Source organism: Zonotrichia leucophrys, chromosome Z (assembly GCF_028769735.1).
Source record: "Zonotrichia leucophrys gambelii isolate GWCS_2022_RI chromosome Z, RI_Zleu_2.0, whole genome shotgun sequence".
In the NCBI taxonomy this organism is placed as follows: domain Eukaryota; kingdom Metazoa; phylum Chordata; class Aves; order Passeriformes; family Passerellidae; genus Zonotrichia; species Zonotrichia leucophrys.
Window position 1 is genome coordinate 61,153,653 of NC_088200.1, and position 15,693 is coordinate 61,169,345.

At 40.9% G+C, this 15,693-nt stretch overlaps 1 protein-coding gene across 2 annotated transcripts in view; it reads left to right on the plus strand.

The window, feature by feature from the left end:
* The window catches only part of MOB3B (MOB kinase activator 3B), an 86,735-nt gene that overhangs the window by 51,854 nt on the left and 19,188 nt on the right, over window positions 1–15,693 (plus strand). The window lies entirely within an intron of this gene.

Below are 15,693 nucleotides of genomic sequence, written 5' to 3' on the forward strand. Positions count from 1 at the left end.
TACCACTTTGGCTAAGTGACTGCTTAGCCAAAACAGAAATTTTCTTGAACAGGTGGGATCCTCAGACGTACACCAGTACTACCGTAGTGCACCAAACCCTGTCTGTGCACGGCACAATAAAACTGGATTTCTGCTTTGACAAAAAGTTCTGTGCCAAGCAGCTGCAGTGATCGTGGGAAAAAATGCAGCCACCTTTGAAAGCTATTTCGATTCTTGCTTTATCCTGCAGTTAAACCCATAGAAGCTCACTGGAAATAGTAACAGCTAATGAACTGTAGTCCTTTCAGTATCATGGGGATATATAGCTATGGAGGCCACAAATGGATTTAAAGGTCTTATTAAAATACAGTTCCTTTAGAGAATTCAGTCCCCATTTCTTTTAATAGTTTGACTTTTGAAATATTTAAGTTTTGAACTGAACAAGTCTTTTTCAGACTTATTTTGTGATACATATTGTAATAATGTAAACTGCCACTTATTAAATTTCTGGCCCCAGACTGCAAGCTAGATATTTACAAATGTTTCCAGTGGCTAACTACAAAACTAGATTTCACTCTTCCAGCAATGAGAAAACAACCTGTTCAGTGCCAAAGACATACTTTGCCTTCACCAAGGTACTTGGCTGAGCATGTGCCTAAGCTGTCTGCATCCCTGAATCTGTTTCCACTCTAGGCTCTGCTGCTGGATGGAAGTGCAAGTGTTTGTCCATTCCCCTCTTGCTGTTGGGGTATGAATTGCTTTGTGAACCTGTCAAGATACCTGTAATCTGTAGCATTTGGTCTAGGTCTGGTACCTAAGTTATTCTCTCGAAGTACTTCTAGAGCTGTGCAAGTCCAGATGGGAGCTGTGCAGTACAGCTCCAGGTTGGTTAATGGGAACAGGCCTCCTCATCTCCTAAAGTGATCATGCTTAAATCACACCCTAGCAGGTCTGGTGTAAAGGTGCTTCTTAAAGGTTATGAGTGCAGTGTGGTAAGACAATGAGCTCTCTGGCACTGATCCTCACATTTGGGGCTGTACTCGACAAAATTAGAATCACAGAATAATTTGGGCTGGAAAACACCTCTTGAGATCATCTTGTCCAACCATCCTGCTCAAAGCAGGACCATGTAGAACAGGTTGTCCAGTCCGTGGATGGAGATTCCACAATCTTTCTGGACAACCTGTTCCAGTTCTTGACCCCTTTCAGAGCAAAAACTCATTTTGTAGTGGTCTTGTGGTATTTCATGTCTTAATTTGTGCCAGCCACCTCTTGTCCTGCCAGCTGGACTATGCAGAGCAATCTGCCCCCTCATCTTCATTCTCTCTCATCAGGTACTTATACACATAGATAAAACCCCCTGAGTGTTCCATTTTCAAAGTGAATAGTCCTACCTCTGAGCCTCCCTACACATGAGAGACGTTCTAGTTCCTTCATCCATTATCTCTTGGGTCCTCTGCCTGACACTGTTCAGTTAAATCCTTTCTGCTACTGAGGAGCCCAGAACGGGACTGAGCACTCAGGTACAGTCTCACCAGGGCTGAGGAGAGGGAAGGACCACCTCCTTTGACCTGCTGATAGTGCTCTCCTCAATGCAGTCGCGGGTGCTGTTGGCCTTTTTCACCCTGAGAGCACACTGTTCACCTGTGGTCAGCTTGGTCCGCCAGAGCTCAAATGTTCTCCTCAGCAAAGCTGTGTTCCAGCTTCTCAGCTGCCAAAGTGTACTGGTGCCTCCATTGTTCTTCCCAGGAACGATATTATGCAGTTACCTGTGCTGAACTTAATGGGATTTCTCTGTGCCTATTTTTCCAGCCTCTTTAGGTCTGTCTGAGGAGCACGGCACCTTTAGGTTTGTCAGTCACTCCTCCCAGCTTTGTGTCCTCTTCAAACTCTGACCCAGTATACCAGATCATTGGTGAAAAGGTTAAACTGTATTGGCCCCAGTACTGAGCCTTGAGATACACATATACAGATACAATGACTTACCTCCAGCTGGATTTCAAGCCACTCTATGGGCCAGCAGCTCAACCCACTTTCCATCCATGTCATTATCCACTTTTCTTACCCTCATTTTTCCAGCTTCTCTGTGGTGGCAGAGATAGAGTGACTTCACTGGAGTCAATTTAAAGAACATCAGCTTCTGTCCTCACTTTTATCTGCCTAGTTAGTGACCTGATTGTAAAAGCCATCAGGTTGGACAAGTGTGTTTTCCCCTTATAAATACATGCTGACAGCTCTTAATAAAGACTTCTTGTCCTTCATGTATTTGAAAATGTGTTTCAGGAAGATTTTCTCCCAATAGCTCCCAGACACTGAGGTGAGGCTCTGTGTCCTGGAATTCCCCACATTTTCAACTCAGCCTTCTTGAAGACAGAAGTGATCTTTGCTTTCTCCCAGGTTCTAGCAGCATGAGATCACCATGACCTTTCAAAGATAATCAAGAGTGGCCTTGTTGTAACAGTTTTGGGTGCATCCCTTCAGGCCCCATGGATTTATGGATGTTAGATAACACATAGCTTAACCTTCTCTTAAGTCAGTTCTCCTCCACTGAGGGTAATGATTCTTTTTTCTGTACTTTTCCTTTGGTCTTAGAGGCCTTGGGTTTCTAAAGGCCCATTTAATTAGTAAAGACTGAGCCTAGGAAGGCTCTAACTTTTCTGTCATTTGTCACCAGTTCCCATGCTCCATTTAGCAGCAGACATGTATTTTCCTTTGTTTTTCTTTTGCAGTTTGTTTACTTGTAAAATCCTTTATTGTTGCTGTTCACATACCTTCCAAGATTTCAGCTCCTGTTAGGAGCAATATGCTCATTGCACATCCATGCAGGCCTCCTGGAAGATTATCCTGCTTTGTTTCATACTTGTCTGGACAGACCTTTCTTGAGTTCCAGGAGGTGATCCTTTCATATCAGCCAGCCCTACTGGAACCTTCTTCTCAACAGGATTTTATCCCATGGCATTCTTCCAGGCAGACCCCTGAAGAGATGGAAGTGGATTTTTGTGTAATCCAAGGTTGTGGTCTTGATTTTTGCCTTCCTAACGCCTTTTAGGATCTGCCCTCAACCACTTTAAAGTCGCTGCAGCCAAGACAGCCTCTGACTTTCATGTTTCCTAACAGTTCTTCCATCTTCTGTAACAATCAGACTTGGCTGAGTACCTTTCCTTCTTGGCTCCTTCATTATGTGTTCCAGGAGGAACACAAGAATTATCATAGATTGCTTGAGTCCTGCTGGACTCTCCTTCAAGAGGTCTTAAGGGTGTTAAGGCTCCCCTTGAGGACCAGAGGCAGTGAAAACTTCTCCTTGCTTGCTGAAGACATTATCTGCATTTTCCTGAGCAGGCAAGCCATAGCACATTCCCACCTTAACAGTGCCTGTGTTGGTCTGCCCACTAATCTTGATGCAGAAGCTCTTCACTGACTCCTGTCCTGCCCTAAGGCAGACCTGTTTGCATTTCAAATGCTCTCACAAAGCAGGTTATTCCCCACATAACCCTGCTTGCCTCTACTTCCTTAAAAGCCTGTATCCCTTCATTGCAGTTCTCTAACTGCAGTCCTTCTGTCAACATTTATAATGTGGTCACTTAGAACAAGTGTTACAGTTTATGATGTGCATGTAACTACATTTAAATGGCATTTTGTGGTATAACCCTAGATGGCAAACTAGCTTGAATCTGACCTGCCAAAATGTTCTCTGCTGTATCTGGTGAGGATCAAACCCCTTGAGGCCGGGTAGCTGGCAGCTGCTAGGAGACACAGGCAGGTGGCTCTGGGGAGGAATAACAGAAGGTGTGGCAAGCAAAATCCTTGTCCATAAAACCTCTTCAAGTGTAGCTACTTATACATGCTTACTTGTTCAGAAAATACATTTGGATGATATGTCTTGTAGGCAAAGAGGAAAAGATAGGATGGAAATCCAGATTATTAATCAAATCCCAGATAATTTTAAATTATTTAAAACTGAAAATTGCCTTCACTGTAGTATGCCTGACTATGAAAACTAGGCTATTGAAGATCAGGATTACTAGTTTCAGATTATTTTTCCTTTTCTTCATAATATTTTCTTCTAGAATAGAACAAATAATATCTTTCTCTTGTTTATATTTTCTCTCTTCTTGGCTGCTATATGTTCCCCACATTCTCCTCTATAATGTATATATTCATCTGGTCTAGATTTATTCAGGCAGATAGGAATTTAAAGCTCTTGCCTTCCATGACCAATTCTGTTACCCAGTGAGTAAAGTTTTGACTAACAACCTGTTTGTCAGAATATGATCCCCAAAAGGCAAGTAGGGGAACTTCCAGTACTCTCTGCAGAGCGAAATGGACACTGCTTTCTTTTTTAAACTTCCTATTGTTAATTCCTGTTGACTGTGATAGACAGAGACATGAGTACAAGGCCTCTCAGCTGTAGACCCAGACACTAATTCAACCAGCCAGCCTCTGCAGGCTTTGGCAGATGGCTCTTTCTTAGTACTGCGTCTTTAATAACCCATTTCCCCTTGTTAGCCAGAGACAAGCTGAAAAAATTACCTTTCAAAACTTTTGATCCAATTGTGCATTTGATGTTTATTGGTTTATTTTTCTTCAAAATTTTACTTGGTCTGGAATGTGCTTAAGGGTACCTATTAAACTTATCATCTGCATACCACATTTGAACTCCACGCAGTGCTTTTTTTCTAACATGGTTATTCCAAGAGAGTTAGCCACAAAGTTTCCAATTTATATTTTACTTGCTTTTCAATGTCATCCACATTTTGAATTGGGTTTTTCTTCTTTTATTTTTTTTCAAGCAGAAGCGTGAAACTCTCTTAATGTTTACTTTTAATGCTAGTGGTCTCAAAGGAAAAGGAAAAGCTTGGAGTAGCTTTTAAATTTTCAGAAATTATTAATGATTTGATCATGCAACTGTGTGAATGGCAGAAAAACAAGGTTCTTTGGATAAGCCTTACAGTGGATGCTGGGAATGTATAAGAGGCAGCACATAATTCACGGCAGTGGACCATCTCAATCTAATGCCATACACAGCATTAATTTCTAGGAGTGTGGTGAAATTTAACTGCCTGAAGGAATAAAGTAAAGTAGGAAAGTTTTAAGAGTTTTCTTTGATTTTGAAAGTGGGAGGAGATGTTTACAAAAGTCTTATACAACGAGGGTATAGATTATTCTTGATGATGCAATACAGCTGAGCACTAAGTTGAAATAGTAGAAAATGTCTCAACTGCCAAATGAATAACTGGCAAAGAAAGTCAGGCAGGCCAAGTTGTTATGAGTGGGTGAGCTAAAAGAATAAAGAGCAAGAACACAGAGAATGCTGAAATAGATTGTACTGTAGCTTCAGTGGCTACTGAAATTGGTCATCCCAGAAAAATTAAAGCATTCATGTTAATGAGGTGCTACAGCAGGGAATGAAACAATTAACTTTCTTATTGTTGCCTTACTTCAGAATTGAATGATGGATGCCCACTTAGGGAAGGAATCAGTTGGTATTAACCCTGTAATTAATTTGTAAAAGAGAAAAATTTACTCCAGTAAAATCAGGGTGCCTCCCTTCTTCAGCTGAATTTGATGACAGAGCAAATTAACTTATTTTTGGCTAGTTATGTCTTAAAATAATTTGTTCTCTTTCAAAACTTTTTATCCAATTGTGCATTTCATGTTTATTGATTTATTTTTCTTCAAAATTTTACTTGGTCTGGAATGTATCTTACAAGTCATTTGTGTAGGTCTAGTTATTTAATCTTTTGAAATTTTTTCTGTAACTGTCCTTTGCTAATGACATTAATATATTCTTATTCTGCTTAAGGTTTTCTTTCTTTGAAAGAGGTAGGATATTTTGCTTATTGATTTTCCAGACTTATTTTCAAGGAAGTTAGTGGCTAAGCTTTCTTTGATTTCCAGGTACCAGATGGACCCCATGACATCTGAAGAGTCAGATGTTATCATCTATTAATGACATACTGGAATGATCTGTTTAAATGATAGTGGCTCCTTTTGCACAGACAATTGTAGGTTTTGAGTGCCTTGTAAATCCAAGCATCTTTGGCCTATACTTTATCAGTTAACATAAGAGTTATGGGGCATATGCAATGAAAATATTCAAATTCTCTTTATATGGGTTGTGTTCCGGGTTTGGAATTATGCTGGACCCACAACCTGTCAGTCAATGATAGCTCTCCAGCAGCCTTCCCTGTACTCCTGTGTTTGAATTTGCATGTGTGTGTGTGCATGTGTGTGTCTACTGATACAACCTAAAATTTCTTGGAAATTGCTGTCACCTGTGAGTGTAAACTCCTGTGTACTCTGGTTCCTTTTCCAGAACAATTTGAAATGGCTTTCTTTTTATGAATCATCTCCTGATATGCACTGAAAATATTGTTGTACACATACGAGCTTTGTAAGTTGGCACAGAGTCAGAAAACACCTTGCATTAGAGGACATAAAGGGCTGCAGTGTGAGGAGTTAAAGTTGCCTTTTTCTTCTAATGGCCTATGAAAATGAATTTAGCACAGTAATCATCTTAAGAGAAAAATTTTCTTTTGTGATATTAACCTGTCAACTACAGCTGCTTGTTAGTGTCATGATGAATTTTGTCAGATGTGGGGCCTGTGTTTTTCAGCCAACTGCTGGAATATCTGTGTGCTGCAGACAGGAAGTCTGGTTCTGAGTGCATCACCAAGACTGTGCTGCTTGCTACTCCTGATAATGTTTCATTTTGTTGCTTCTTGCAGCCCTTCTGAAGAGGGGCCCTTAGAGCTGCATGTGTCTTCCAGTGTTCCTGTGAAATTAATGGGCAGCCAGAATGTTTTGGTATTGAAGACATCAGGAGTTAAAGACAGTACAAACTGTGCTGTGGTACACTCAGCATGGAGAGCCAAAACCACATAATTGCCCAGAAATTGTCAGTTCATTGTAACTATTGTATGAACAGGACTATTAACAAGTAGGGAGGAATGCTTTTCCATTGATAACTTGGCCAGGCTCCAGTGTTGTACAAATATATATACTTTTTCCTTATGTTCACTCAATGGGTTAATAAATTCTCTTTTCCCTTCCTAAGTTGTTATACTGCCAAATGGCTGCTATATTTTCTGTCCCAGAAGAGGCTGCATTTTGCACCTGCACTATGGTTTCTGATCTAAGTATTCTAATATTTTTCCAAGCTAGTTTACGATATATATATATATGTATGTAAATGCCATACAGACTTGCTCAAATGCAGCAATCCAACAAACAAATTTTGTTACTATATGGAAAATGAATCTTCCATGGCAGATGAATTATACTGACACATAATCATGACTCTGCAGCTTTCTATGTCAGTGTTCTCTTTGCCTTGAAGAGTTACAGAGCTGTTCTAATGAATTTATCAGGCTGATAATTGACTGGAGTAAAACTACCTTTGCTTGGAACAGGCAGCAAGAGTGTTCTGCTCTGTGGCATTTCATAGTTTCTCTTCTGTTCCTCTGAAGCAGCAGCAGCAGAAGTAATCAGTAAAGGGGAGGAGTTTAGATTGCAGTCAAGTAACAGCCTCTGTAAATTTGCTCAAAGTCCAAGGGATCTGGCTTTTGCAGGGCAGGAATTTAAGTCTCTGTACTCTGACTTTGGGAAGAGTTTAATTCAGGTACTTTGCATACTGTTTCACAATATTGGTGTTACAAGATTGGCCTTGTGGTGAAATTGACAATTAAATTGCAGATTTTAGTGCCATCACACATTTCTTGAAATAGAGCAGCAGAGGGAGCTGTTAGGGATGTTCAAATGCTGCAATGCTTTGAACAATTTTCTGATTTGTAACTTGTTGCCTTTAAGTGTTCTCTTCAGGACAGCACATGAATACTTTTGTTGAAGAACTGACAGTGGACCTGCCTGCTGATTTATGTTACTGAAGAGTAACACTGTTAGGGGTATTCCTATTTAAAAAGGAAGTGGTACACCACTTTGCTAAGGAAGCCATATAATCTCAAGATTGTTTTCCTTTCTTCTGCTCCCTCTGATTAGGCAGCAGAAGGGAGGGCAGTATCATGATGATATAGGTACACGGTAGTGTAGATTATGCCTAATATTTTGCAGCTATCTACTTATTTATTTGAGGAACAAAGTCCAGCAAAACTAACATTGTTTTCATTGGCCTTTTAGATAGACACTTCCTTGACTAACATACTATGAAAACATTACACATTGGCTTAGCTCAGGATAAATGCTTTTGCAGCAAAGGGCGTCTTTTGCAATTTTTTGTGCTTTGAGGAGGAAGAGTGGACCGGTGTGGTTTACCTAACTTCTCAACTTTGTTAGAGTCTGGTTACTTTTATAGCTATTATAAAATTGGAAAGTACTTGTTTTACCAGGTTGTTACATTCTTAAGCTGTGTTTGCAATAGAATAGTGTCAATCCTTTTGACAAGGGAGAATGCAATCTTTTTTCCCTCCACATGTATTTTTAAAAAAGAATGAATTATGATTGGGGCCTGTAAAAGAATTTTCAAATGTGCATCAAAATTTCTGTGCGCAGTTGCCAAAGGACTTAACAGCTGCTTTGAGTAGAGCAAAATTTCAAGCCATACAAATAGAGGAGGTAAAATTGGTCATGCATCTGGATCATTGAAGGTTTAACTAGGCAGTCATTTTCCTTGCATGTTACAGATAGGAGGACTGTGGGCCAGTTGAGAACTCCTGGTAATGTGGCAGACAAAAGGCCAGGTTGTTCTCTCTGGCTCCTCAACATTGTCTTTCTGTGACCTTATGCATTCTGATTCTTGCCTAGAGAAAATCAGGCAACAAAGACCATGTGTATAATGACTTTTCTTCTGTTTCCTCTCTCACTTGTACCATTGACCTACTCCAGGTCTACTTGCTACTTCAACTTGCCTACCTTGTGATGCATATTGAAGTAAGAAGATTCAAGATTTATATGTCAAATGAGATAAGCTTTTTGCCTGTGGCATTCATCTCAGATGTTTAGTTACAGTCTTTTATTCCCACCTAAGTTACTTTCTTTAACTTTTAATCTCTCTTTCTTAATCCATCTCCTTTTTTTTTTCCATCATGCAAAGAACAGGTTTTTTATCAGCAGGATTTAAATTAGAGCCTTCATCATGACATCAGAACATCCATGTTTTAAACCAGTAAATCATTACCTTACTGGTAATCACTGCAAGATGCTCAGCATATATTTCCATGTGACCAGCTTTTTGAGAAGATAGGAGTTGTAATTGTGCCTTTGGAGAGTGAGTCATGAGAGGAAGACCATGACACTCTCTGCAGTTATGGAGGTGGAATATGCAAAGAAATAAGGCAAAAGATCAATGTCATGATTTGCTTTTGTGGCACTGTGCTGTAGGTCTGCTTGATGATGGGTAGATGAGATCTGGATCCTCGCTCCAGCACAGGAGCAGATCACCTGACAGCAAATTAAGAAAATGTAACAAATGAAGTTGATAGCCACGGAGATCCATGGGTATATGGCCCTTTTCAAAAAGAAAAAAAAAATCCCTCTATTTTATGAAGACTTAAGAAAGACCTTAAGTCCTTCTTAAAACCTTCAGGAATACATTGGGCCAATTGAGTTTTGTAAGTTTTAGAGAGCCCTGCTTTATGTGAGAAGTAGCCTTTCCAGCAAGTCAACCGAAGCAAAAAGATCAAAGGAGTATGGGGAGACTGGCACGCCAAGGAAATAGTGGTTGTTCTATTATGCTGCTGTGGTCCACAAGCAGATGTGCTGCTTCAAAGGCTTTATATATCCATGAACAAGGCCAACAAGGAGAACCTCGCCAGCAGGACTTTACCATAAAAAGAAACACAGAATTGTAGGGGGTGACTCTCTGTTAAGGGGCACTGAGCTGTTCTCTGCTGGCCTGAAAGACAGTCACAAGGGTTATCCTGCCTTCCAGGAGCTGGGATCCATGGTGTTGTCAAGAGGGTACCCTGACCTGTCACACATCACTACCCCCCTCACTTTTTCATATGGGTACAAATAATGCCACAAGCCAAAAACTAGATGGGATCAAGGAAGACTATTAAGTGCTGACAAGACAGGTGAAAAATACCACAAGTCATCCGCGTGCCCAAGTCATCTCCTTCTCTGTCCTCCGTGCTAGGGAAAGCAGGACAGCCAGAGACAGACACGTTGTGCAAATCAGTGTCTGGGTTTGTGGCCAAAAGCATGAAGGTGGTTTTGGCTTCTATAACAGTGGATTGTGTTTTTATGATTTTTAGCCTGTTACGGGGGAAGTGGATTCCCTCTGGCTAAAATGGGCAAAAGAATCATTGGCAGCACTCTGGCCAGTCTGGTGAGATGGGCTTTAAACTGAAGGACTTGGTAGGCAGGGTGCAAATGGCAACGATGTGCCATTGCTTCCTCCTGGGAAGCAGGTTATAGCAACCACTGCAGAGTCAGATGTACCTTGGCTGCCCCTGGAGTTGAGGATCCAAGCACAAAACACATCATAAGTGCTTATGGCTGTGGTGAGTCCTCTTACACCCCTCCCGGGCAATGTGGCTTCTTGATTCTATTATTTTATGTATAAAAGATATATATACATAAATATATATTAGTGCCTGCATACAAATGGATGCAGCATGAAAAATAAATAACCACTCAAAATATATGTGTACGCAGGGCCATGATCTCATTGCAGTTGCTGAGACATGGTGAGATTGCACACATGGCTGGAATATTGCCATGGATAGGTATGATGAGAATCTGCCTTTTAGTAAGGACAGGTCAGAGATGTGAGGTGTTAGAGTTGCTCTTTATGTGAGAGAGTAACTGGAATGTATCAAGCTTTACCCAGCTGAGAGTTTATGGGTAAGAATTGAGGGATAGGTACAATTTGGGTGGCACTCTTGTGGGTGTTCACTGTAGGTTACATGGTCAGGAGAAGGAAGTTGATGAGGCACAGGGTCTGGTTCTCCTGGGGGACTCCAGCCACCCTGGTATTTGCTGGAGGGGCTACACAGCCCAGCACACACAGTCCAGGAAGTTCTTTGATGCAAGTGGTGGAGGAGCCACCGAGGAAAGGTGTGTTGCTGGACCTTTTATTAACAAACAAGGAGGTACCATTTGAAAACTTAAAGGCTGGGGGCAGCCAATCCTAACAATTCTGTGATCTCTCACCAGAACATTTGGGGCAGCTTTTCTGCACGTGTACATCATCCCTTGGTACAAAAGTGGCATGTATGGCCCAAACTCCTGAGAGGTACAGGAACAGTCGTATTCACAATGCTTGTTACCATGCCTATCTAAGCCCCACTGTATTATTTCCCAATTACATATGTAATTCTGAGCTAAAGGAACTTTGCTGTGTGACTGAAACATTTAAAAGCTGCTTGCACATTCTTGGAACATATTGGGGAACTCTAGACTTTCAAATGTCAACCTAACCAAAATGATCCTTTTGTTATTTTCTTCCATTATGGCAGCACACAGGGGCTCATCCTACATATGAATCAAGGCTGCCATTTCACTCATTTGGAAATACTTCTTGCAGAAAGATTCAGATAGCTCAAAAATTTCAGTAACATCTTTGTCTTTTAATAACTGTAACTGAGCAGTCTGGTTTGGTAGGTTTACATTCTGTCTCTTTACAGTGTCACATTGCTGGTAGCAATACAGTCAGTCTTTTAACTGGGTTAGAAGGGGAAGGGGATAAGGCCAGGCTCTCTAGAGATGAGCGTGAGGGTGACATACCAGAGTTGGTACAATGGACAGCCCAGCTGAAGTGCACCTACACCAGTGCACAAGGATAACAAACAGCAGAAGCTGGAAACCGTTGTGCCGCAGAAAAGCTATGATGTGTTTGCCATCATGGAAACTTGGTGGAATGACTGCCATGGCTGGAGTGCTGCAATAGATGCCTATGAATTCTTCAGAAGGGAGATGGGCAAAGCAGCAAAGGGGTTGGGGTAGCACTGTACCTTAAGGAGTGTTCTGATTGTATTGACAGTGATGATGATGAAGATGACATAGTTGAGTGCCTATGGGTGAAGATCAGGACAAAGATCAGCAGGGTGTGTGGTGGGAGTCTGTTAAACCACCCAACCAGGATGAACAGGCTGATGAGGCATTCTGCAAGCACTGGCAGAAGTCTCACAGTCTCCAGACCTAGTACTTGTGGGCAACTTCAACTTGCCAAGTGTCCGCTGGAAATACAACACAACAGAGAGAAAGCAGTCTGGAAGGTTTCTGAAGTGTGTGGAAGACATCTTCCTTACACAACTGGTAAATGAGCCTACTAGAGGAGGTGCTCTGCTGGATTCATTGACTGTGAACAGAGAAGGACTGGTGGGTGATGTGGTGGTCAGTGGCTATCTTGGGCATAGTAACTATGAAATGTTAGTTTTCAATACTGGGTGAAGTAAGGAGGAACACCAGCAGAACTTTCACCTTGGTCTTCCAGCAGGCAGACTTTGGCATGTCTAGGAGATTGTTTGACAGGAGTCTATTGGGACTCAGCCCTGAGGAGCAAAGGAGTCCAGGAAGGATGGATGTGTTTTAGAAAGGAATTGTTAAATATTCAGAAGCAGGCTATCCTCACATATAGAAAGACAGGTTGACAGGAATAAGACTGACCTGGTTAAACAGAGAACTTTGGCTGAAACTTAGGGAAAAAAATAAATCTGTTGTCTCTGGAAGTAGGACGAGGTAACTTCACAGGACTGTCAGGATGCAGTAAGACCATGGATGGAGAAGATAGAAGGGCCAAGTTCTAGCTCAGCTAGAGCTTGATTTGGTCTTCAGTTAAGGACAATGAAAAAACTTCCTATAAATGCATTGGCAGCAAAAGGAAGGCCAGTCTCCAAAAGGACAGTCTCCATCACTTGTTGAGTACAGAGGGTAATGTAGTGACAAAGAATGAGGAAAATGGTACTTAATGCCTTTTTTGTCTCAGTCTTTAATATCAAGATCAGGTGTCCTCAGGATATGTAGCCCCCAGAGCTAGAAGTTAGGGACAGGGAGCTGAGTGAAGCCCAAATAATCCAGGAGGAAGTGGTTGGTGACCTGCTATGCCAGTTAGACACAAGCCTATGGCACCTGATGGGATCCACCCCATAGTAATGATGGAAGAACTTGCCAAACCCCTCTCAATCATCTACCAGCAGTCTTGGTTAACTGAAGAAGTTCCAGCTGGAGGTGGGGATTGGTTGCTCCTGATGTGCCTGCAGTGAGAGGACAAAAGGAAATTGCCTTAAGCTGAGACAAGAGAATTCAGATCAGTAACTGGAAAAAATATTTTCTCTGCCACGTGGTCAGGCACTGGAATAGGTTGTCTGGGGTAGGTGATGGAGTTGCCATCCCTGGAAATGTTCAAGAGGCACCTGGGTCTGGTGCTGGTGATGTGGTTTAGTGTTTAGGGACTAAAGTCATAGTTCTGGGTGGACAGTTGGACTTGCAGGTCTCTTTCAACTTTGATGATTCTAAGGCAAAGACTGCTGTGGCTGAGATGAAGGACAGACAACAGGCTTCTTAGCAAATCAAATGAATCTAAATATAAGTTAGTCCAGTCCCAAGAGACACTTGTAATTACTCTGTTCTGTGGCTGATATATTTATAACTGTAGAGTTGCAGTGGGAACAAAACATGAGGCCAAATTCTGACCTCAGAATATAAATCTAGAATCGTTTTGCTCTGATTTTTTTTCAATTTTGATGACATTACTTGGAGTTCATTCTATTGTGATTGAGGTCAGAATCTGTTTTCTTTTATTTAATTTTGAGCACAAAGAGCTGCAGGGTGTATGTTCAAACTAGGTCTGCTGGCACCTTGATATGAGTATTGGTACCTTGAGGCTGACCAGATTTGAGCCTCTTCTTTGTGCCAGGTTCAGATAGACAGACTGACAGGCTCTCCAAGATTGAGGAGTGTAGGTAGCTCACCAAAAAGTTATCAATTGCTTTCAGTGATACTAGCAGATGCTTTTTAACTCTTTAGGACACTGTGTCAGTTTGTAAATCAGTTTTGCTGGAATGTGAAAGAAATCAGAGAGCCACTACCAATTCTCCTGTGCCCAAATGATATATTTGTGATAGCAGCAATGTTTCACTGTTTATTTAAGAGTTAATGAATCATATACAACTCCATAAAATAGGAGAGATTCTGCAACAGCAAGTGAAACTATGCAATTGGTCTGAAACCTTGATTCATGTGAGGAGCAGGAGGAAACACTGCAAGTTTATTATGAAATCCTTGGCTGTTCTATACCAACTATTTTTAAAGATATGTTGTTTACATGTCCTCAAATTGACAGTGTAATGCATCTAAAGAACTGTCAGGTGAACATCCTCTCTTGCAGCAGAAACAGTGCTCTGCCGCTCTTGTAGTTACTGCCTGTAACTGTGAAGGAGCATGGCCTGAAAAGAAATTAAAGATTGATTAGCTTGGTTTGTTCAGATTGTTTTAGTCAGTTAATACAGAAGTACAAATGTCTTCATTATAGCAACATTCTTCAGTAACAATTATGTGTCAGCCCTTGCAAGATGAAACTAATTATTCTCCATTTTGGAACATATTTGTTCTGGATTACAAAATACAGTGCTTTCAAGAATTAATCTCTCAGTTCAGCAAGCCAACTTGCAGTGAAAAGTGTCAGTTATTCCCCTTCCTCCTTTTTAAAGACTGGATATTTTCTTGGGTATATTTTTTAATTTCTGGTATAGGTATATTTTACAGAAATGCAAAGCAGGTTGCTGCTATAATAATTCCTGAATTTAACCATGATCTGATGGCTGGAATGTGAATGTGATCCCCCTTGTTAATGAGCAACTACTTGGAGTTTCTAATATGTTTTTGATAGATTATGTTTATTTTGCCCTTGGAAATAACAACAATTGTTATAATCCAGGTGCTTGGGTAACTGTGTGGAGTTGTGATTTAAACATTGCCAAGACATCTGTACATACTGTCATTTCTGTAATTTAACCATGTCTCAGTTCATGTCTTGAGCATTCAAGCCTTCTCCTTAACCGTCCATTTAGCATTTAAATGAGTGGATTTGACAACAAAAAGCAAACATTTCTTAAGAAGATAAAGCAGCTGTGCTTTGATAGATGCAACTGTTTTCTGATCCTTGGTTTGTACATCAGGAAGAAGAAAAGCAGCACTGCATGTCTACAAGCTACTTAAAATTATTTCAAAAGGATTTTGAAATATCTGGTGAACCCAGTACAGGCCAAAAAAACCCAAGATATTTCCCAACATTATCTGTACCTCAGTAATGGCAAATATAGAAGCAGTTCAAGGATACTTCTGCAGGCTGATGTGTTTCCCTACTCACATGCTGATGGACATACCAATGTTAATATCCACAGTGGGTATATCCTGGGACCTCCTTGGCCAGGGATTCCAAAAAAAGATGCATGTTTATGTCGATCAGATGCAGACTGGTTACAGCACAGCTGAAAATTTATGTCATCTGTAATCAAAAGTTTTGGTATGGAAATTCTCTCTGTATGTCCTCACATCACCCTCAGTGAAACTGGGCAATTTTTCTGTCAATTCACCACTCTTATGAGTGCTGAGCAACATTTAACAGGGGACTGAAATTTGAAAACTAGAAAGGTTGCAAAAGTGTTAGTTTAGTACCTCCACCTTCTTTCTGCCAATAATAAATGTTTTTCTTGTTCAGAGCATGAAATTGGCATTTAGGCAGTATGGAAATGCTTGGTTGTGAGGGTTCTTCTAAGTTTTTAAGAAGAAATAGCTGCATTTATGTGGTTCAAA